We start from the raw sequence: 23973 nt of genomic DNA, 5'->3' as shown, positions 1-23973 counted from the left end.
CACCATCTAGGGCCTCAGTTCCTCGACCCACCAAGTCGGAGTCCATGGCCTTGATCCATGCGGAGCTTATCGGAAGTTGATACAGATAAAATGATGAGGAGGTTCATTCGTAGTCAGATCCTGATGGGGGCTTGCCAGCCCCCTCTTCCTCTGGTGGGGGGAGCTCACTTCCTAATTTTCACACCAATTTCTCCTTCAAAGATCCATCCACCAGGTTCGGAGTACTCAGATCCGTGGATGGCCTTAGTCAGGGGGTTAGCGCCGATGGTACCTGCTTCCTCAACACCGACAGCTGCCTGGAGCATGTCAGATCTGACCAGTTTGGATCTGAGTGGCTCTCGGAGCCAGAGCTTGAATGTCAGAACCGAGGGAGTGGAACTTTTTTCATCGGCTCTGGCATTGTCTGGCCAAGTTCCCTCCTTCAGAGCTCCATCCACTTCAGGCCCGGCTCCAATTCTCACATCGGATCCAGGGAGACTGGATTCCTTAATGTTTCCCCAGGAGGTTCATTCTCCCTCAGCATTCAACATGGAAGAAAGGGTTCTCTCCACTGGATAAAGACCCTTGATTGTCTCCTCAGATTCCACCCTGACCCCCTCGGTTCTATCTATGAATCCCATCATTTTACCAAAGGGACAGCCCATAATTGAGGATCCCCAGATGGTTCCCCCTGAGGAACAAGTGGCTTGTGAGTTCCCCCCGGAGAGCCCCACCAGAGATGTGCCTTGCAAACATACATGTAAGAGGAGGCACTTGGACTCCCCTGAGTCCCTCACTGATTTGGATGATGGAGAAGGTGCCCCCAGGTGACCTCCCGAGGATGTTTCTATTACAGACATCATGGAAATCGTACGCCAATGAGGAGGTTGGTCTGCCCCAAACCTTCTTCTGAAAGAGTCTGTGTTCCCGGAGGCTTTCGGCACAGGCCTATCTACTTCCTGTGTGTCCCCTCCTGCAGATCCCCTGGTGGACCTGGTCACCTCATGGGCCTGGAAGGAGCTGGACACCATGGATCCAATCCCTAAACATCCTGATAAGATCTTGAGTCTACCATCAGATAGGCTGGCATGGAACAAAGGCTCCCCCGTAGATGCTATTGCGGTAGCAGCAGCCACAAAAAAGGAACTAGTCCAAGAGAGTTCCTTGGTTCATCCCCCTGACCAAAAGACACGGATGATGGACCACTTAGGGAAGTGGATTTATGTGTCAGCATCCTTTTCCATTAGGGCACTGAACTACCTGGCCAACATCACAAGACTCCAGCATGACCCGGTCAAGGAGCTGGCTGAGTCTCCATCTAAGTCCATGTCGTAGGAGGACAGGGACTCAATCTCCACAAGGATGGCCACTTTAAAAGCAGTCTCCAACATGCCCATGTGACTCCTTTCATATGCTACTGAAGAAGCGGCTAGGGTGGCTGAGTCCGGCGGGTCCATGAGGCGCAATGCCTGGCTCAGACTATGTCAGTTTTCGGAACCTTTCAAGGCATCTTTTGCCAATGCACCTTATGACAACTCTACTCTTTTTGTTAAGACCATCAAAGAGACTTTAGTCCAGAGTGAAAAGGATGGGAAGACACTGTCTGCCATCAGAATCTGCTTCTCGAACCCTCCAAGATCCTTTTCCTGGCATCAGAGAGGGAAAAAGAAGAGGTGGTTTCGGAAGTCACAGTATTCCCCGGGATACTCAGGGCTCTTCTTCCTCCATAGGCAGAGGGGGACAGGATAGACGCCAGCCCAGAGGTAAAGGGGGTCCGAGGAATTTTGGGTCTCGAGAACTTTTCTCAGACAGGCCCAGACAGCAGCCCTGAGGGATTGCCCGACTGCTCTACTCTGGAGACAGTCGGGGGATGATTGTCATTGCACCTGGTGGCATGGGAGTCCATAACATAAGACCGCTGGGTGCTTCAGATCATATCCAAAGGATGCTCTATCCCCTTTGTTGTTCCTCCCAAACCTCCCAAACACCTCCTAGATATACCACCCATGCAAAGGGAGGCAGCAGCACAGGAAATCTCCAAGCTGTTAGGAAAATGAGCCATCAAACCCTTCTCCCAAGATCAGTCCAGATTGGGCTTCTACTCCAGGTTCTTTTTGGTGCCAAAGAAAATGAGGGACTTAAGGCCCATTCTGGAAGTATCTACCCTGAACCCGTCAGGTGCCAAAGAAAACTTCCAGATGGTCACACTACAGTCCATCATGCCTTACCTGAAAGACAGTGATGGGATGTGCTCGTTAGACTTCCAGGATGCCTACTATCACATAAAGATGCACAGAAGCTCCAGGAGGTACCTCTGCTTCCAGCTAGGAGTCAATTATTACCAGTTTTGAGCCCTACACTTTGGTCTTATCACAGCCCCCAGGGTGTTCATCAAAGTGATGGCGGTAGTAGCAGCTCACATGAGGCTTCAGGGGATTCAGGTCTGTCTGTAGCTGGACGATTGGCTCCTCACTGCTCCCACCAGGCATCTACTTTCTCAAACCAGGGATTATTTATTAAAGCTTGCTCTGCAATTGGGGATCACAATCAACGCATCCAAATCACTTCTAAATCCTGCCCAGGTGATAGACTACATTGGGGCAAGGATAGACACCTTCCAGTGCAAAATCTTCCTGACCATGGAGCGAGTACAAAACCTGAGGATGCAGTCTCTCTGATCTACCATTCTCATCTTCCATGGGCGTAATCAGTGTTGATGGCCTTAGGTTCAATGGCAGTGACCATAACATTTCTTGCATGTGCCTGGTTACATATGAGAGTACTACAGTGGACACTAGCTGTACAATGGTCCCTGTTGTAACTTCCATAATCATATCTAATACACCTCAATCTAATCTGTCGGTCATACCTTCTGTGGTGGATGTGCTCTCTGGAGATCTTGGAGGGACGACCCTTTGTTTCTGCCCCTGTCCAAGACACAGTGACCACAGATGCCTCCCAACTTGGGTGGGGGGCATTGTTTGGGCAGGACAGTCCAAGGTCTGTCGAGACCAGCTTGCACATAAATGTTCTAGAGATGAGGGTGGTCCATTTGGCGTTGCAGGCCCTTTATGCCTTTCTTCCTCTGGAAACCATTGCAATTCAATCAGACAACATGTCAGTGATCTGGTACGTTAACAAACAGGAAGGGACCAGATCTTACCCCCTTTGTTGCGAGGCCATGAGAGTGAGGGAATGGGTGATCTCCACCGGTCGCTTTCTCATAGCAATGCACATTCCCAGACGGTCCAACATTCTAACAGACAGGTTTAGTCAGACTATTCTGATGCCTTACAGTAGCAGAGCAGATCTTTCTGGAGTGAGGTCAGCCTTGCTGCGATCTCTTCACATCTCCTTCCAAAACAAATTGCAGCGAGTTTTTCTCTCTGAACCCCCTGCTGGGGGAGTCCCCCAGAGATGCTCTAGTCCATGCTTGGCCTCTCGGTCTTCTGTATTCTTATCCTCTAGTACCTCTTATTCCGAGGTTTCTACAGAAAGCTCATCGACTGGGGGGCAAAGTGATCCTCATTGCCCCATTTTGGCCTCACCAGGTATGGTTTCCCTTCCTTTGGCCTCATCTTCTAGCTCTGCCCTGGATCTTGGATCCCATTCAGAATCTGATTTCACACCCATCAGGGGTCCCTCATCTGAACCTGGACAGTTTGAAGCTCACGGTTTGGCTGCTCGAGTTCCCATGATTGCTAGGATTTTTGGATTATCCTCTTCAGTTAGGTCTATTCTGCTGGCTGCTCATAAGTCTTCAACCAGGAAGATTTACCACAGCAAATGGAATTTTTTTTTCATTTTGGGCCTCTCAAAGGAGTTTAGAACCTTTCAAGGCTCCTATTTCTACCTTTCTTGATTTCCTAGCCAATATTGTTCAACAGGGAGCTAATTCTTCTACTATCAAAGTTCAATTGGCTGCCATTTCTCATTTTCATGTGGGTTAGAATTCTGCCTCCCTGGCCTCCTTCAGACTGTGTAAAGCCTTTATCAAAGGCAAAGGTACATTTCTGTTACGCCCCCTGGTCAAGGATCCTGTTCCCCCATGGGACTTTACTATGGTTATTCAAGCTTTGGTCGCTCTGCCTTTTGAACCTGCTGCAACAACAGATCTTAAATTCTTATCTTGGAAAACAGCATTCCTGGTGGCTATCACTTCTGCTAAAAGGGTTTCAGAACTGCAAGCTTTGTCCATCAAGTTCCATATATGATTTTCCATAAAGATAGGGTTTCCCTTTGGACAAATCTGTCCTTTCTTCCTAAGGTTGCGTCACAAGTTAACATCAATCAGACCATTAATTTACCTGTTTTCTTCCCAAACTTTGCTAACAAAATGGAATACAAACTCCACTTGTTGGATGTTCATAGACAGTTATGTTTTTATTTACACAGGACCAACAACTTCCGCAAATTTGATCAGTTGTTTGTGTCCTTCTCTAAACCCTTTTTGGCAAACCTATCTCCAAGGTCACTATTGCTAGGTGGATTTCCTTGTGCATCCTTCAGGTCTATAAAGATAAAGGTGTGTCTCCTCTGGGTCAGGTGAAAGCTCATTCCACTAGGTCCATGGCTACTTCTGCGGCCTTTTGGTCTAGAGTCTCATTGGATGATATTTGTTCTGCATCTACTTGGTCCTCATCTCATACCTTTATGTCTCACTACAAATTGGATTTGACTTCTAGAGGGAAAGCATCCTTTGGTTCTGTGGTGCTCCAGAATATTCTTCTATGAGGGCCACCCAGGAGTTTAGTAGTTGGGGACTCTGTCCCACAGGTTGAAGACCAAATGAAGTAAACTACTTTAGATAAAGAAGTTATGTACTTACCATAACATTTCATCTGAGTAGTTCTACTTCATTTGTCTTCAACCATCCCTCTCTCCTTCCTTCTGACCTTATCATATGAACAGCAGTTGGCTGCAGTTGTAGGTCATAAAGGATTTTTCAGGTCAGATTATCAGTATAAGGGTCAGCAAACCCAATCTGGAGGTTGGAAGGTAGTGGAGGTGTATTATGGGTAAGGGGATGAACTTGGAGCTCGGAGCAGATGCTAGTGAATTTGCTGGCTCAGATCCGATATGGATCTGGTATCCCACAGGTTGAAGACAAATGAAGTAGAACTACTCAGAATGTTATGGTGAGTACATAGCTTCTTTTTTGCATTAGCACGAATTTTGTGAAGGGTTTAATGTCTGAAACTCAAATGGCTGTCAATATTTCGAACTTCAGTCATTAATGATTTGCCACTAATTTGTCAGAAAACCACAATTTTATGAAAAATATGAGGCAAAATCTGGACATGCTGCAAAATCTGTACAGTTCAGAGGTATGATTTGTATCCCGGAATTAACCCAGCATCCTTCATGACCATTAACCGATTAACTGCTCCTGGTTGCACTGCACATGGTCTGCAGAAATCTTATAGTACGGATGTTCCCAAGCCTGCAAACTGCACACAGCCACCCAAGTGACCCATCGCTCACTACCAAAGAACTGAAAATAAAAACATGTCACTGGTCCATATAATTGACTCCTTTAACTACCTTACTGCTGGAACTGGTGCAGCCACACTTCACTAATGACTGGATAGACACAATCTATTCACCCTCCAGCCTATGCACCATTAAAGGGGGACAAACCAGACTACATTTAATGTGAAAAATAGCCACTCCACAGGCCAAAAATTAATTGAACCATTGGGGAGGCAAATTACCACACAGCACCCGAGGGAAATGAATGATTGAACTACACTGCTTCCCAGCCCACAGACAACCTGGGAAACTACTATCCTACCCAAATGCATACCTCCAATGAATGAAGCTGGCAGGCCCTTACACCATGAAGAAAGTAACCCAACAGCAGTGACTACTATCCAATATGCTAAGACACAAAAAAACAAAAAAAAAAACATTCCTACTAAACTCCCAAAATCACCTATCAAGGAGCAACAAACAACCACCACTGACTACTACTAAATTATCCATACAAAATAATGATTCCAGACTAAAAGTAGTCCAAGGCCTACCTGCCCCCTTGGACCTACAGGTCATCATAGACGTGATCCTTGCAGTTGCAACCTCACACCAAAAGTGTGATACTACTTCCCCCACTGCACTATTATAAAACCTAAACCGCTCTCTAAATCTTCCTCACTTGCTCTGAGTGCCACACTATTAACCCATTACCAACCATGGTCTAATTAACCTATCCCTGTCACTACACTTAACCCATCTATCCATCATTACCCCCTCATTACTCTTATACTAACCCCCTAAGAGGGTCTTGGACAAATTAGTTTGTCCCACACTTCATATCTTACTTAACATAGTCACCTTTCACAAAATGTTCTCAAATGATAGTGCTCATTAAAACTTAATGATTATTTTGATAAAACTGGAATAAACTGCCTATAGCTGTCCTTGATTAGTTTCCATTATAATCAAAAATAGACCAAAAGAGCAATGCTTCTTATACTGAAGAAACCTCATAATTTTTAAATGCTTTGATTAAAAACAACATAGGCATTTCTTAAAATCATGCCTTTAAAATAATAGCTGCTGTTTTTTCTTGGTCAAGAAGTATGGATATTTCTATTTTGCATTCTGTATACATTCTTCTTGATGGTGAAGAGTAATATATTTCATTAATTTTTCATGTAGTACAGGCTCATAAACTGACATAGCTGAAAATCTTTTGAAAATATTAAGATCTCCAAAATCATTTTGGTGTTCTGTAATGGCTTCATAAGGTGGGTTTGTTGAAAGTATGTGGCGAAAAAATTAGGATATCTAAATTTAAATTATTTTTGATATGTTTGGAGAAAGAGTGTGACAAAAATATCTTACAAAACAGAAGTCTAATCTGTGAGTTTGTGCAAGAGCCTGCACCAATTTAATTACTATTTCATCTTTGAGACACTTTGGACTAAGCCAAAGAAACAGCCTAAACCCCGGAAAGTAGGATATCTCATTATCAACTGGAATTTGATTAAAAATCCAGCATCCGATATAGAGGACACCTGACAACATGTTTTTACTCTGCAAATAGAATCTTGGGCATCACTGTGGTTATGCAGTGAACGATGTATGAAAAGGAGAAAATTCTCTTGCTCCTAAGTGTTTTATAGGACTCAATTGCAGTTGCATCACAATCTAATAAACAAAATAGTGACATTCAAGCTTTGCAGGTAATTTTACAGCAGCTGTCTCCTGCAGTAGAACATGTGACCCTACAGAGACTTCAAAGATTACATTTAAAAGAAATTACTTGCCAAAAGGAGAAGATAGTTACAAAATGTGTGGACTTAAAAAATTAATGCCAGCATAAATGTCATTGTCTTAAAAGAGAATGCAATGGTGGAGAATTAAGTGTTATTCTCAAAACAAACATTGCAAATCAGCTGGCTCTTAACCCACCACACAGGCACACAAAAATAAGCATAAAGATTTTTGATTAAACTGTACTTAAATAATTCTCATTTTGACTTCTGCAATATTACTAATTTCACTGAAGACGGATCTAGGGTAGGTTTACAGACATTTTATGTATATCGTACAGACACATTCATCTATGTGTCTTTGTAGGTTGATAGTAAGTTAGTTACCCTTGTGGACCATTTTAAGCTTAGCTAATTTCCTTAATGAAAATCATACCCTGTACTTCTTGTCTGTGAGATAAGCTCCTTAGCCATTATGGCAACCTTCAACCTCAAGGGTATTTATCTACCTTCTTACATCCATCCCTCTATATATTTGTCTATTTATCAGTTTTGGTTGATACACAGTGGTGGAGCTGTCAGCTTCAGTTAACTGAATATTTGCAAAGTCAGGCACATACAAATTTATAAATAAATGCTCGCTTTAAATTAATACTATATGATTAAAACAGCACTAAAATTAAGAAAAAAAGAAATGCAGTTAAGCCTGTTTTGCACTGGGCTGTGTCTCCACATCCTAGTAACTAAATACACAAAGAGGTTATCATATCTCTGAAATAGGGTAATATTTAGTTTTGTAACAAAATTAAGTATTTTACTTAGACCAAGGCATATGGAAAGTTCTGTAACAGTGGATACTTGTGAAAAAAAATGTATAAGGCTTTTAACTGTGATTTTAGCAAAATGTACAGTAGATTTGTAGAAGAGAAAATGTTGCAAAAGATTATGCAAAAAAGATTGTAATGGGCAAAAGTGTTTTGCTTTGGAAGTGTAGCGAATTGCAAAGTGTAAAGAACTGCATCTTATGTTTTTCTGTATGAGAATGGTAGACAAAAGCAAACACACACTCAGACAAATGCACGCATGCACACACACACACAGACACACACACACACATGCACGTGCACTCACATTTACAGACACAATCTTACGGATGCCATGCTGCATAAGGATGAGGGAATATTTAAGCCATTACTTTAAGGAATTTTACAGGAAGACCATTGTCTGCAGTCTGAGTATAACTGATAAAAGTGAAAGCTGACCTTCAATCCAGGGTACTGAAGCCTTTTTGCCTGATGCAGGACAGAATGGAGTTGTTTTTTATGCTTTGTGGTAATTATCTATCTCCCAGTGCTGATTCATTATGAGTGGCTGTGGATGTAATATGTGTGCCTGCATCTGCTATTTTTTTTTCTGAATTGGGAAGGAAGCACTTATACAATTCTAGATAATTTAGTAACATTCCATTTTATAACACTGTTGATGACATTGTGGGGGGGGTGACAGGGAAAGGAAGTATATTTCAGAAGCTAGACAGGTGAACTAAATGGGTCAACTAATTTTCTAAGAGTCGTCTACCTTACTAGTGAGAATTCAAAAAGTTTTATTGATGCTGAGATCACTATTAATATGGACAGGAGAGGGATAAATACAAGTATACAGAGGAAGGGTTTTTTTTTAATAAATACAGACTTGCATTCTAGTAGCCATCCCTCTACATACATAAGACACAGTCTTGTTGACGGTCAAATGGTGAGAATCTCAGGACTGACAACCTCTGAAGGAAGATTTTACATGTAAACTGGGAGACGTGAAAGGAATGTATAAGAATGAGATGGTACCCACCACAGTTAAAGAAGTTCAGGATTTGAGGATTAACCTGATGATAACATCTGAGATGGAGGAAATAAGCTCACCGTGAACTAATCCTGAATTTAAGACAGCTATGTATATTACCAACAGTCTGTATAGTACCACAATTTAAGAATGTCACCTGGTTAAAATGGAAAATTTTCACTGGTAATAATGAGCTGGTAATGTTTTGGGGAAATAAACTGTTTTTTCTAACTACAAAAACTAATAATTTGAAAAGTTGATTGGAAAAAAATGTGCTAGCTAACAACCAAGTTATGCCAGTTAAGGAAAAAAATAAATATTTAGATGTGAGTCATGTTCACAATGTAGATATATATCTGTGGTTTCATATGCAGGTATATATTAGTTTGGGACTCTGTGATAAACTCTGTAAGTGAAAGACTATTTTACTTCTAAAATAGCTATGTAGCATATATAGCTATCTACATTATATTATTATTTTTTAAAAGGGCAAACAAACAAAGAGGCCATTAAATAAAAGGATTTATGTACACTATTCACATTAGGAAGTAAGAACACTGCTAATACTTTCTACAGGTATTCAGCAGGTTGCAAAGGCTGCATTTTTTTCAGTTTTGGATATTACCTATTACAATACAAGGCCCTGGGGATGACTGACACCATGCTAGAAGAGAAGGAAATGTACAGGCAATTCCATTTAAATGCAACTTTACCACCTGGACTAAATGATTATTTAAACATTTGTGGCAAATTCAATGTACACTGTTTGGGATAAAACTGTTTTACAGTTACTTATTATGTATGATTTTTTGACTTGCTCATGTGATGATCATGTAACTATTTTTGTTTGAGTGATTTTCTCTGAAGAAGTTGTCACAAAAGGAAATATTGCCAGCCCAGCTCAATGGAATTTTGTAAATAATTACATGTCATTTGTGAATATAAACATGATTCATATGCTTGTGTTACCAATGTATTAGAACTGTAGGTTATGTGTATATCAAACTGCTGGTACAGAAGTGTGTCTACAGTATTGAGCTTAAAGATGTATTCACAGTGTACTCTACTGGAAAAGAACAGAAATGTATATAAACTATTGTAATTGTGTGAATGTGTATGTTTTAATAGTTGGAAATGACACATAGAAGGTCAACTTGCAAAACTTCAGTAAAATAGTTGAAATTAAATTGTCTTATAACTGCACCATAAAAGAGACGCTATCTTTCAGTTTCAGTGCAGCAAAGAGACAGAATGTCTAAAACTAGGGAGCCTTCTGCATTGTTTTGTGTTTTATCGTGTTATGTCTTCCAGCAGTTGCAAACATCTGAAGGCTATGGATTTTTACAGGGAGATGTTAAACAGTAGCAGTTTCTAACAATGGTTGTTTTTGACCCTGGGAACTGAAGTCATGTGACAAAAAGTGATGTCATGCTGCAAGTATCCCAGCAGTAATATTTGATATTAATTTAAGAACTCTCTGAGAGAATGACTATGTATTTCTGTATTTGTCTTTGACCTGACAACAACATCAGCTAGAAGATCCATTCACCATACTTGCCTCGCTGTAATAGTAAGTTTCTAGGATATAGTAATTCTTTTAGATATAGCTAGAAATATAGTAGAGATTAGTTTAGATGCTTTCTGTATTTATTTGAAATTGTCCTGCAATGTTGTTTTAAATATTCCCTGTGATTTTGAACTCTGAAGTTACTGTGATGATTTACTGAGTATTTTCTTGTTCTTTTATTATTTATTATTACATATATTTAAACCTATCTTCGTGGCTTATATTTATGAGACATATATAAGCTCTGAGAGTACTTGCATATTTATTTGGTACCATTGTGCCGGCCACTCCTAATAGCCTTGCTCTTGGTCAGACTACCATTTGGATTAATGGTAAAATTACACAGTAGGATTGGACACCCTTTGTAAAGGCCCTTAAAGTAGCTGATAAGTAGTGGCCAGGGGAGGTGAAAACTACTTTATAGACTGAGTAAAAGGGGGCATAGCTAGTAAACCTGTGTCAGCCTTTCCTAGGTGTGTGTGTGTGTGTGTGTGTATGTTTGTGTGTAAGTCAAACCTTAAAGTGTGTGTGTGTGTGTGTGTGTGTGTGTGTGTGTGTGTGTGTGTGTGTGTGTGTGTGTGTGTGTGTGTGTGTCAGCTACTTGGGTAGGGACACGAATCACTGGTTGGAAAGAGAGGGTGCTGGAGGTCTTGGTTTGGCCACTCAGCTGAGAACTCAACCATATAGCTGTGCCAGTGGGAGACTCATTGGGGATCTGAAGAAAGGGGGAGAAACCAGCCCCAGACTGACTGTGATCTCTGTGTGCTCTTAAGGGAAATTGCACTTTACTGTGTGTGTACTTGTCGTCCTCCCAGTGTGTAGATACCCTATTTTTGCCAGTGGTGAAGACTGAGGCTCCTTGATTACTGGGCCAGTGTTGGGGAATCACAGAATTCATAAATGAAAGGGAGTGGGGAAAACCTGAGAGAGTGGACAAAAGCATTAAAAGAAATAGTCTGTTCATGTTATAGTCACATTTTCCATTTTATTTATTTATTTTTGTGTGTGTCTGAAGTGAAACAGTGATCTCCTTACAAAGGATGGAGACTCTTTAAAATTAGATGGATTAAAATATCCTTTTCTTGTTTGGCAAGTACATTGTTCAAAGTTTAAACTGTTGATTACCCTTGTCAATTGATCTCTAATGATGGTCTCATTTTTGTTTGATTTGACCACTTATTTTGTAGTCATATTTTATTTTCATTGCACCAAGTCTCAAAAAGCTACATTTGCTGACATTAAAGGTGAGTTATTACTATTGCACAGGTGTATATTTTTGTAGACCATCTTGGAATGTCAGTAACATTTATTAAATGAATTGTATTACCAAATTTGTAGTCACCAGTGTGATTTACTACCCAGAACCCTTTTCTGCCCTTTATACCAGAAAAGAAGATGAAGAAGCGGTCGCACTGCAGACCCTGTGGAACAGCAGCTGTAACCCTCACTAGAACAGATAGATAGTGCCACTACTCTGACATGTTCAGTTGTGTCGCTTAACAAGTGTTGTACGCACTAACTAAGGTATGGGCTGACTCTTTCTGTGTTAAATTAGTCACATCTTCCCTATATGTATAATACTGTTGAACGCCTTAAAGTCAAGATAAGCATAATATGCTCTTAATCTTCCATTAACTGATGCAGTTTCCTCTTCAAAGAACACCACAGCATTTTATAAAGGAACTAGTTTCAGTTAATTAATACCTCATTTCAATATCTAACGTAATTAGACCTCATGTGTCATTTTGGATGATTATGAATACCTCAATGATTTTGTGCATAATATTACTTAGGTTGATGGGATGTGCTCCTTAATGCAATATTTGAGCAAAGAAAAAGGAAACCAAACATAGGATGTCATAAGCTCATTAGAAGACTGCAGATTTTCTTCTGTTTTCTGTACTTCTAAACTCAGTCTTCTCTTTATTTACATAATTGTTCCAAGGAATAGCCAAAATCTATTTTGATGATAGAGTAGTTTCTTTAATTGAAGGGGGGAATAATCTTTTGGGTACATTCAAATTATAGAAAGTCATCTAAAAGTAAAAATGGAGTCTCTGAGGTCAGATAGCATATTCTCAATTTAAATTCTAATGGCGATATCTACTGGGTGGAAGATATGGCATTCACTCATAGTCATATCATGGTTATGGTATGGATGCTAATGAAAGGGATACAAAGTATATGTTCCACTCGTCAAGAGATTCCCAAGGCACCTATAGTTTAGCTAGTCTATCTGCAGAAATAACAATTATGTTAATCAGATAGCATAAAAACCTGGACTCATGCCTGCTCTCTGACAGCATTCTAGAAAACTTCACTATGCAGAACAGATCCATCGATTGCTGTGCTCCATAGCACATCCTGTTGAATTACTATTTTATCATGGTAATATAGTAGGTATCTGTGCCATATTATCCTTTCAGGCAATAGCAGTTTTCAAGACCCCGAGGCACTTGTATGCAACACTCCCTGACTTGATTGGCTAATAACAGACTACACTAAATTAAGGGTCCTCTATTGTGGTTGTACCATATAGCAAGGGTATGAAGTACACATGCATCAACCTGTAACCTATCCACTTGTTTGGCAATAACTTTCTGTGCACCATTACATATCTGCACAATGCTCATAGCACCATTATATATCTGCGCAATGCTCATTGGAGTACTACATATCTGCACAATGCTTATAGTGCCACTAAATCTGCACAATGCTCATAGCACCACTACATATCTGCACAATGCTCATAGCACCACTATATCTGCACAATGCTCATTGCACCACTACATATCTGCAAAATGCTCATAGCACCACTAAATCTGCACAATGCTCATTGCACCACTACATATCTGCACAATGCTCATAGCACCACTAAATCTGCACAATGCTCATATCACCACTACATATCTGCACAATGCTTATAGTGGTGTGCACTAAGTAGCCATTTAACACAAAAATAATTTATTCCTGATATGGGTATACCTTACAAATGTCCAGTGCACACATAAGTAAGATGTTTGAAGACATATATCAATGTTCCATAATTTCCCTACCTAGGAATGCTGAATTTCTATAATATACATGAAACAGTATAGCATAACTGAATAATTTTTAAAATTAGCTAGTAATGCAGACCCTTTATCGATATCCAAGGTCAGCTGTCAGTACTATGTAATTTACAAGCTAACCCCCCATACACACACACACACACACACACACACACACACACACACACACACACACACACACACACACACACACACACACACACACACACACAAACACACCATCAGCAGAATTATTTGCACTGATTTGCAGACAGAACAGGAGTAAATGCTAGCCCCACTTCATTGCCTGTGCAAATACCTGCCCACAGATCCTGGATCTCTTATTTTGAGAACTGTAAGACACATGTCTCTTTTTCCAGCTGTATCCCTTACTAGCTTCCTGCACACTCCAGGAATCATGGGGTCATATCAGATACATTAGTAAAGTGGGTATCTGTATGCCTCTTTTGACAAAGAACTCCAGCAATGTGGAAAATGGTCTTTCTTGATATTGCTAATGCTCGACACATCACATTCCTAAATTGCACACAAGCATATTTGCACTTGTGCAATGTACAAATTGTTTTCTCCTCCTCATAATCATTTCTTGAGTCCATGTCCAAGTATATAGATCTCTGATGGAAATATTGTGTCATGTCAACATCACACTCTTCTGTAGCTGGGCATCAGAAATGCCAGATAAAGGTAATAAATAATCATTTTCTATGGAACATGAACAAAACATTCAGATTACTACCACAAAAATGTGCCAAAAAAGTTATAGGGTCAACAGTTGTGGTAAACACAAGGAAGGTGCTTTGAAGCTTTAGTTCATAGAGTAAGCGATGATGGTGAATATAAAACAGGTGGAGTTTCAGAGGACTGACTCTTATCTTACTAATTAATTTTAAATAATCTTTATATGGAAAGTGTGGCAGGCATTGTTACATTCTTGACAGTGCTCTAACATTTATTTTCATCTGTGAATGATCTATCATTGTGAATATTTGCAAATGTTTATGGTAATCCTATATTTCATCATGATTTCTAATATAGATTACATGAGTGACAATAAATATGCACCTTTTAAGTTGTAGTGCATTATTCAATACAGAAAGCAATAAGTTATGTCTATCTTGTAGCTGAGTTGATGTCAACTCTAGTCAGATACCTTGACATTTCTTTCCCTCATAAATTTATTTTAGGTGTTGATGGTGAATGCTTCTCTCTAGTTATAATTTTAAATATTACAACAAAAGCAAACATACCTGTTGCAAACTATGTTTAGAAACATTTATTACAGAGAGTGGTGAAAACTTGACAAATGTATATAAGTGCTTCATTTTAAATGAGACGTTTTCTGTAAAGTATTACTGAAGTCCTCTTTCAGGAAGTGATATTATCACTCCCTCTTTCAGGAAGCCATATTGCATAGGATTAATGTGTAGAACATCTGCCTGAACTATACCTGACCACCCAAAATTCCCTTAAATTAACACCTGGATTTCCTGAAATAAAACAAAGTAACAGTTGTGGATTTTCCATGTGAAATCTATATAGAGAAAACATCCAACTGGGGGTTGAGACTGGTGTAATAATTAAGGTTTTCACAAGACAGACAAAATGTACAAGGTTTGATTCTGACCTCAGGTTATTGGCTAGGCTTCGGGGCAGTTAGTCTAGTTTTTACTAATGAACAATATTAAACTCACAGATTTAAACAGGCCTTTGGGATTTCAACATATAATGTGTTAAGCCAGGCATTTTGCATTAAAGAATATGTTACCTGGTTTAACCTTTAATGCTATTAAGCATGTGAGCTATAGCAAGCAACTTGAGCAATTTCCCTGACTGGTTTAAGATGCCATTGATAGTTAAGTATTATAAATTCATAATAAAAGAACTTGAGCTTTCTTCATAGGGTAATGCATAAATATTATACATTGTATTTGTTGTAACTAAGACAAAGGAAAACACTAATGGAAACATACGTTTCTTTACAGAATTTAGCCATAATGTTTTTTTTTTCTTTCTAAAATAAAGTAAGCTAGTAAGTGAATGAAATCTTTGCTATATAAGTTGAGTAACTGTATGTATTGAGAAACACGTTCCTGCCTAAGCTCTACAAAAGGAGTTTGTCATTTTGTTTAAAAATACTTGTACTATATTCCTTCCTCTCTGTGAGATGAGCAAAAGCCTATTAGAAAGTAACTGAGCCATGCTGATGAGAATGTACTAAAGTGTAATGAGGAACACTCACAGGTTTAATGTAGCCTGAAGAACAGAAATCAATGGAGCCTGCCAATAGCTCATCACACATAGAAATCTGAAACCTCTTTGCTCATCTGGGCTTCAGCCCACAGGGTCTTATTTTGCCAACCAATTTGTTTTTGGCATATATTAAAATAGATTTTTTTTCTGTGCATTTTGTAAGAAATAAAAGAAGTACAGATAGTGAGTAAAGAGGGTCTATATTGAATCACTGAATGCTTAGAAAAGCGAACGCTGATTCATCGATACCATGTAAACAAAAGTTTACAATCTCGAACACTCAGAACAGCAATTTTTTTTCCCCAGGGAAAAAGTTGCTGTTCCGAGAAACACACACAACACAACACAAGCTATTTCTAATGTGGGGGGGGGTGACACCCCCTGATGTGGGGTCTGTGCCCCCACACCCCCCAACTTAAATATACCAACTCCGAGATTGCACTACAGTAACGAAGAAGGCAAAATACCGAAGGCGGCCAAGGGATTTCTTTCCTCAGGAAAGAATTTGCTTATATGCCGCTTCTGTATTTTGCCATTTCGCGCTATAAAGTTTGATCAAGATGCATTCGAAAGAATGCGTCTTCGATCAGCTAATAGGGAACCATAATTGACATATGCTTTAAGATTTACCATGCCTTAAAAACAATATGGGGGATTCATTCAATATATTAAGAGTTTTTTGATACTTTTGCGAGAGAACTGACATGGGGCATTTCAGATGAGTCATAATTCAACAGTTTTTGTGAGTAAGTAATAAAATGTTATCACATATACTTGAATATTTTGTTAATTATCTGAATTAGCTTGCAGAAAAAAGATACAACATAAGAGTCTGCTATGTTAATTCAAGGTTTACATGTCAGCCAAGCGACTGCCACTTCTTCAAATTTGTCTTGCAGTTGAAATTCGTTCAGACTACATTTTTTGGGGAGAGTTAAACTACTACCACATTCAGGGGTCTTCACATCCTGAAACCCCTATCTTACGATAACAAACTCTCAAGTTGTTGCACTATGAGGAAAGGGGGGACTTTGTTTATTTAGAGTCAGTTTTTGGTGAGTTTTAATGCCGTATCCATGCAGCAAGAAGAATATATCTTGTCACATGATTCCCAGCTCTATACAAGCACCACTGATGGTATAGGTATGGGGCCTTCTTTTATAGGAAAATCATTTTCATTTGTATGGACCCCTGTATTGGTGGGTCTACCCAAAAACATAGTAAGACGACACTATCAAAGACCAAATCATTGAGACAAAAGCATTGAAACCACACTTTAGTGAACAACCATATTGTGGAATCCATTCCCACAGTAAGTAACCTGTTGGCCAACAAGGTGGATTTTTCTTTTTTCCCCAACTGTAGTATGATCTTGAAGTTGTTATATTTAGTTAGGAGGTGAGGGGTATTGGGGATGGTGTGGTTTCTTTTTTGTTAGTTGTAGTATGAGTGGTTACTTACTCTGGGAATGGATTCAACGATCCGGTCATTTGCAGAAGTGAGGTTTTGATGCTTTTTCTTGAGGATTTGCTCTTTGATATTGTTGGCTTTTGATGATTTGAAGTAGACCCGTACTGGTCAGGTGCAAGAACAAGGAACATTAACTTTTTAGAGTTTATGCAAATTTTTGGTAGCAGTGGTTGTGTGGCAATGTGAGTTGTATAAGAAGGTGGTCTTTCATTGTGATGGTGAGTTGGAGGCACACATTTTGTAAAGGTGCTCAGTAAGGCATGAGGCGGTGCAGCTGAATGTAAGATGGACGATGCTATTATAGCCTTTTAACATTAATGTTTCTTATTTGCAACGCATATACCTGCAAGACCAAATGCAATTTCTGACGGTCTGTCTCATCTTCAGTGTTGCAGGTTATGGACCTTTGCCTCAGAGGCAGATGAGTTTCCAGCTGCAGTCCCAGAGGAGATCTGGGATACTGGGAATCTATAGGTAGCTGGTTATTCAATAGTCATAGTATAAGTTCACCAAGGGTGAATCCTTCAGTTTCTAGGGATTTTGTGGGCAGATTGCCCTAGTAGGATAGCAGGTAGTCAGTATGGTTGGTTTCAAATCATGTTGTGCATAGATAGGGGATAGGACTTTCTTTGAGAATGATGAGGGTACATTTAGCATCCATAAGTGCTGCTGCTGCCAGTTTGGCAGGTACCATAGATTGGCCAATTGGTGGAATGTTGAAAAAATGGAATAGAATTAATTATACATCATTGGCTTAAAGATGCTTGCTGGTATGCATTTATCGAAAGTGGTAGAGAAAGGCTTTTACCTGGTATTTGCTACTTTGGACTTATATATGTTATGAGCAAAACTGTCAGTATGCATGTGTGAAGGTGCTTTTAGGACTGGTAAAGTTTTTGGAAAGGCAGAAATGGTCTGACATTTGTTGGATGGATGAGGCGGTTTTGCTCTGGCTTTCATGGCCTGAAACAGATTAAGCTGATGTAGGACAGCAAGTTGCCTTAGCAAAAAGTGATAAGCCAATTTTATGTCCTGTTTGGTGGTTTGGTCACTTGAGGAAGTTATATGTGGTTACTTAAGACAGTTTGTTTCTAAGTTTTATTGATGGTAGACCAGTGTTAATCAATTTCATTTGGTGTTGATAAGAGCTTTATCTCATCAGGGTATTGCTTAGGGAAAATATTCAAAACTTTCTTTTCAAATTGGGAGAACTATACATTTGACTAGTGGGGGTACGTATGCTGATTTTATTAAGAGAAAGGTAGATAAGCTTCAGCAGTTTATAAGTTTTATTTGAAGAAAGATGCTGTGTAGGTTACTATTGTTTATAATGCTGTGTTTTGCTTGATTCTTATGCAGGTTCAGGGTGGAATATTAATTATAAGCTACTCTTTTATCATTTAGGTAGCCAAGAAAGCTACAATCAGGCATAGATTAAAGATTTTTGGTGTCAGTTCATTAGCATGAGATGTGGTTTTGAAAGGTATCAGAGTTATATTGGTAAGGCATTTTACCATATTTGGATAGCTTTGCATACATAGCCTATAGTTTTAATTCTGTTTGGATTCATTTGGGTAGTAATGATCTGGGTCAGTTTCAAACTGGAACATGTTTTCCTACATTACTAAATATTTACATATTGTTTAACAGAAATTCCCAGAGGTACTTGGGTTTGGTCTACCATTGTCACAAGTGGAGAGGGACAGTCAATAATTCAGTAGTGTAAGGAACAAGGCATTTTATCAACTACACAGTGGCAACTGGGGGAGTTTGGGTGGTGGGAGGGAAGGGGAGAGAGGCTGACAGATTGGCATACTGGTAGATGTTTACCATTATTAAGTTGCCCCACCCATTTCCTAATACATTGATAAAGACTGATGTCAGGAGTGAGCAGTGATGGATATTTGCATGGAGATTCTCTGTTGTGTTTTTATTTAGGAGTGAACATTCTATAACATGACACGTGGGGTGAGCCTTTTAGGAATGCTGCTGAATTGAAAGTGAGTGTTAAATTGTTTATATAACTGTTATGGTTGATATTAGCTTGAATTATTTGCTGCATCACATGTTTTAATTGCATTAGTGAGCAGTCTGCAAGTGCTGCCTGTTATAATAGGAGATTGAGTTTATGCCTAATTGTTATTGATGCTTTTATTATTTTGTTAGCATGTTATTTGGTCTGGTAATAAATGTGATGTCGCATGTCTATTTGGTTTGGATTACTGTGTCCAGCAAAAATGGGCAGGGGCTCAAGAACAACTACAAAATAAGTGAGGTTTGTTGAAGTCAGGGGTCTTGCCCACCTGCAAAAGCACTTGCTTGTGCTTCTCAGTGCGGTGCATTTACTCCATTACTGTTAAGCTCCAAGTGCATGGGTTTCAAAGATTTGTATTGACAGGCTGTCAGTTTTATTTCTTTAATTTTGTTTTTTCGTTTTATTTTAAATGTGTTAACTGGGTAGCGGTGCTGCTCTCAGTGCATTTTCCAGCCATGACCCAGTCAGTGGCAGAACAGCATTACAAAAATAATATAACCACAGTTGTTTAGGGCTGTAATAGTAAAGCTAATATAAGTTTCAAATTTCAAATGGTGCAGCAGTAGCTCACTTTTTTGTTTGTTTTGCAGAGAAAGCTATAATGACAGTTCTGGCACAGAGACATTGTAAGATACAGTGCAATACCTGAGAGTTCAAGTCTGAAACTATCAACAAGGTGGAGATACTGTCCATAATTATAATGTAGAATCTCTGAGATAGCATGAATTATCACTACATCTAAATATCCAGATTTAATGAGGAGCAGCTGCTTGTGATAAGGGCTCAACAAAGTTCAGAATTAGGAATCTGTTGTTTATGGTGATGGTACCATTCTTGTCACAGGAACTTCCACAACAGAGGAGTAAACTTTTATCCTAGCATATGTTCCTCTTCAGGCAGATGCTGAAATCGCATTGCTGTTGTAGGCCATAGGTTGCTTTAGAACAAAAATGCTAAATAGTAATAATGAACTGAGTATGTACACTAGTAAGAGGGGACTGTGTATGCCATAACAAATGCAGAGGTCATAATTAATTGACATCATTTATTAATAAACTGGAATATAGCAGATACACAACCGGGCCCTATTTAGACCACTTCTTGCCATATTATCCACACTGGTTGCAGTGAGAAGTGAAATGGCCTGCTTAGGCTTAAAACACAAAATTGGTGTGAGGTTAAGAATCACACATTATTATACCACTGCTACAGGAACTAGAAATCTTCTTGCAGATATAAAACTGAGGAGTCAAAGTATGACATGAAGACGTCCAGTAAATACTTGCAGCAATGCAACACATTATTTAAAGTTTTAAATGTATATGTATGCATGTGTTTATTTATGGATTCTGGCATATATAGTTTAGACTTGCTGTATAAGTAGAATAAGAAAAGATATATGGGCTGTGGAACATAAGGACGGCCTTCTATGGGTAACAGCAGTGGATGAAAAAATATCTTTCTCACCTCATTTTTTTTGTGCATCTTAGATCTATTCCTCAGTACAAGCCTTATTTTGACTGAGGTCCATACAGTGTGGAGACCAGGGTAGTGGTTAGAGCACAGATGGAGTAAGAGGAGGATTTCCCTTCATGATGACAAACATACTAGGCATGCTTATTGCTCAGTGTACCAAGTAGGATTATGTGAGAAGGCATTATTTTTACCAAACAATATTTCTGTTGCATCTTGCCATCTGACAGCTGTTTTTTAAAAAGCAGTCTGACTATCCAGCTTAGCCTGCTTCACTTTTCACATATTTTTTATTTGTCAAAGTGGGAAACTGTGGAATCTTTTGCAGATAATATTGCAATGTTAAAGGAATATTTTCCCATGATACGTGGAATGGCATACTGCAAATTACCTGTTGTGAGTATTCCAAATGTTTGGTTCGCTAAGTTTGGGTATTGTGACTTTGATGAGTACAGGAACATTGCTTTGTTGCATGGCTCAAGCTACAGTGAACTGAGCCCTGATAATATAATGCTAGTAAAACACTTGCTTTAGATCAACAGGTCCAATTACTTTACATACTGTTTAAACTTCCCTCCGTACATGGAGTTGCCATATTCAGTAAAATGGGCCATAATAACTCTATTCTTCAAAAAACATAAAGTTCATTCTGGAGAAAATGAAAATTGCTGCCCTGTCTCTGCTCTTTCATTTATAATATAGTTATTGAGAAAGTAGCATATGCATCGATGTATTTCTAATGACATCTCATGTCCTCTTTGATACAAGTCAGTCTGATTTTAGACATAGGCATACCAATGAGATGGCCAGATTTGGGTCATAAATGATCGTCACATGGTAAGAAATCAAGGGTTGTATTCTATCCTGGCTTCAACAATCTTTTAGTGGTATTTCACAGAGTGGGGCTTGGCATCTGAATAAAGTATTTTAGGTGTTATTGTGGTTTGACCAACAGTTTTTGCCTATTATCTAATGGGATCCATCTAGTAGGTGGCCTGATAGTTCTGTAATTCTTGCTTCATGTGTATGTTACATGTTCCTCTCCTTTTTGCACACAGATGAATAGACTATAATTTTTTTTACAAGTTGCAGTCTGGGGATGATTCTTAATGACAAGTTGCCACCAAAGGACCTATAGACAAAAAATATCAAGATATCTTATTTTCATCATAAAAACATTACCTAGACCAGGCACCTGATTCCATCATACATATTGAAGGTAGTTCATTCTCTAGTATCGTTTTTCTTACCTAAGGCTTAAGATCTTTTATGACTGCAGTGATTACAAATGTCTGCAGTAATGTGTCTGTCCAGAACATTATATAAATATCATAAAGCACCTGTCTTACATTATTTTCACTGACTGCCAGTTGCAGGAAAGTCTGTTTGTAAAATTTGAACACTTACATTCTAAATCATAACTTGAGGCCTGTTCATTAAAAGACAATGTTGGATTCAATAGCCCAGCAAGGCTGCTGAGGTCATTAGATGAGAAGGTGCCACTGTTCCATGGATCGATTTTAAAGTATTAAGTGGGCTTTCTTTTGCCTACTTTGCACCGATCCTTTGGAATTAACTGCACTCCATTATTCAGGTGAGCAAATCTGAGGCTTCATGTTGGAGCCCCTTAAATACCCACTGTTCAGTAGAGTCAATTTAAATTCTTTCAGAGTACAAATTCTATTTTTATATTTTGTAATCCATTCAATTATCTGAATCAACCATACTACATTTAAGTTGTTTAAAACATGCAGTTTTATTTGGGTTACAGTGCCATTTTAATTGCAAGATACCTTCTAGACAGGTATTTTAATGTGTAAATAAATAAAAAAATGAAGGAGGTGGTGATTGTCGATTATCCTACTAAATACCTTGAGGCAGTGGTTTTCCCTTTATCTAAGAAAAAGATGGTTATAGATGTTCAGCAAGATAATGAACCGGGCATATTTCCCAACTGAAATAATGACAGAGAGAGAGAGCAATATTTCTTCCATGCCATACCGGACTGCCTGTCTGTGAAAAAATTATGGGTTAAAGCATTTAATGATTACTCCTGCCATCCACAGTCTAAGTGAATTCTGAAAACGTAACTGGTAGATACCTCTTGAGCAAAAAGTAGTTTTTTTAGGCAAGGAAATAAAGTCAAAGCTCATCAGTATGCTAGTAATCAGACATCAAATTGAAGACAGACACCACTCTTGTTAATCCCAATCATCCATGCAGTTGTAAATCTTCCTGAAATAGTGAAAGCTAATGTGATTCGTATTATACTCTATGCCATAATAGTGTTTCAATCAAATTGAAATAAGTATTTAAAATACCTTAGACAGACGGGGTAATAATGGATCTGTATGAGTCATGAAAAAGGGAAGGATTGTATATGGCTTGTGGAACTATCATAGATGACTCTAATAAATCTTAAAAAAGAGTCTTATTATGGATGTATTAAATGTAGGAATAACAGTTATGGAAGTAAAAGTACCACAAGCATTCAGAAATTTGGGAAACAGTCCACTGGAGCCCAACCAGATATGAAATGTTTATTAGTAAAAAGCTAATTTTAGTTTCAGTAACAGACCTGAGAAGCCAAAATGCCTGTAATGATAATCCGTGTTGTAAATGTACTAACAGAGGGTATCCTGAACCATTTGCAATGAAAACTATAAAAAGTTGTATCCGTTATTTGCAGGAGGGGGCATTATGGACAAGACTGATACCTGATTCTTTCAGCCAATTAATTTATATCCTTTCAAGCCAGCACATATTTTATTTGAAGAGTTCTTTGCTTGAATAGGAAGAAAGAAGTTCTGGCATTATCACAAAGCTCTTTATTTGTTCTTTAACGCCAAATTAATCTATTCAACTTGAACAAGAAATATTTATCTGTCATTTTATTTGTTTAATGAATTTATTTTGTATACTGAAGTTGTGCATGTGACTGAATGGACATTTGTCATGCCTACCTGTAATTACTGCAATAATGGGTAGGTAACTTTGAAAATAAATTTGTAATACAATAAGTTGTAGAGAGTTTATGAACAGTAAAGCCATTATATCACCCAAGCATTGTAAATT

This window comes from Protopterus annectens, chromosome 4.part1 (assembly GCF_019279795.1).
Source record: "Protopterus annectens isolate FY-2018-M chromosome 4.part1, PAN1.0, whole genome shotgun sequence".
NCBI lineage: Eukaryota > Metazoa > Chordata > Ceratodontiformes > Protopteridae > Protopterus > Protopterus annectens.
The sequence above is the reverse complement of the archived record's forward strand: the minus strand, read 5'-3'. Positions refer to the sequence as shown.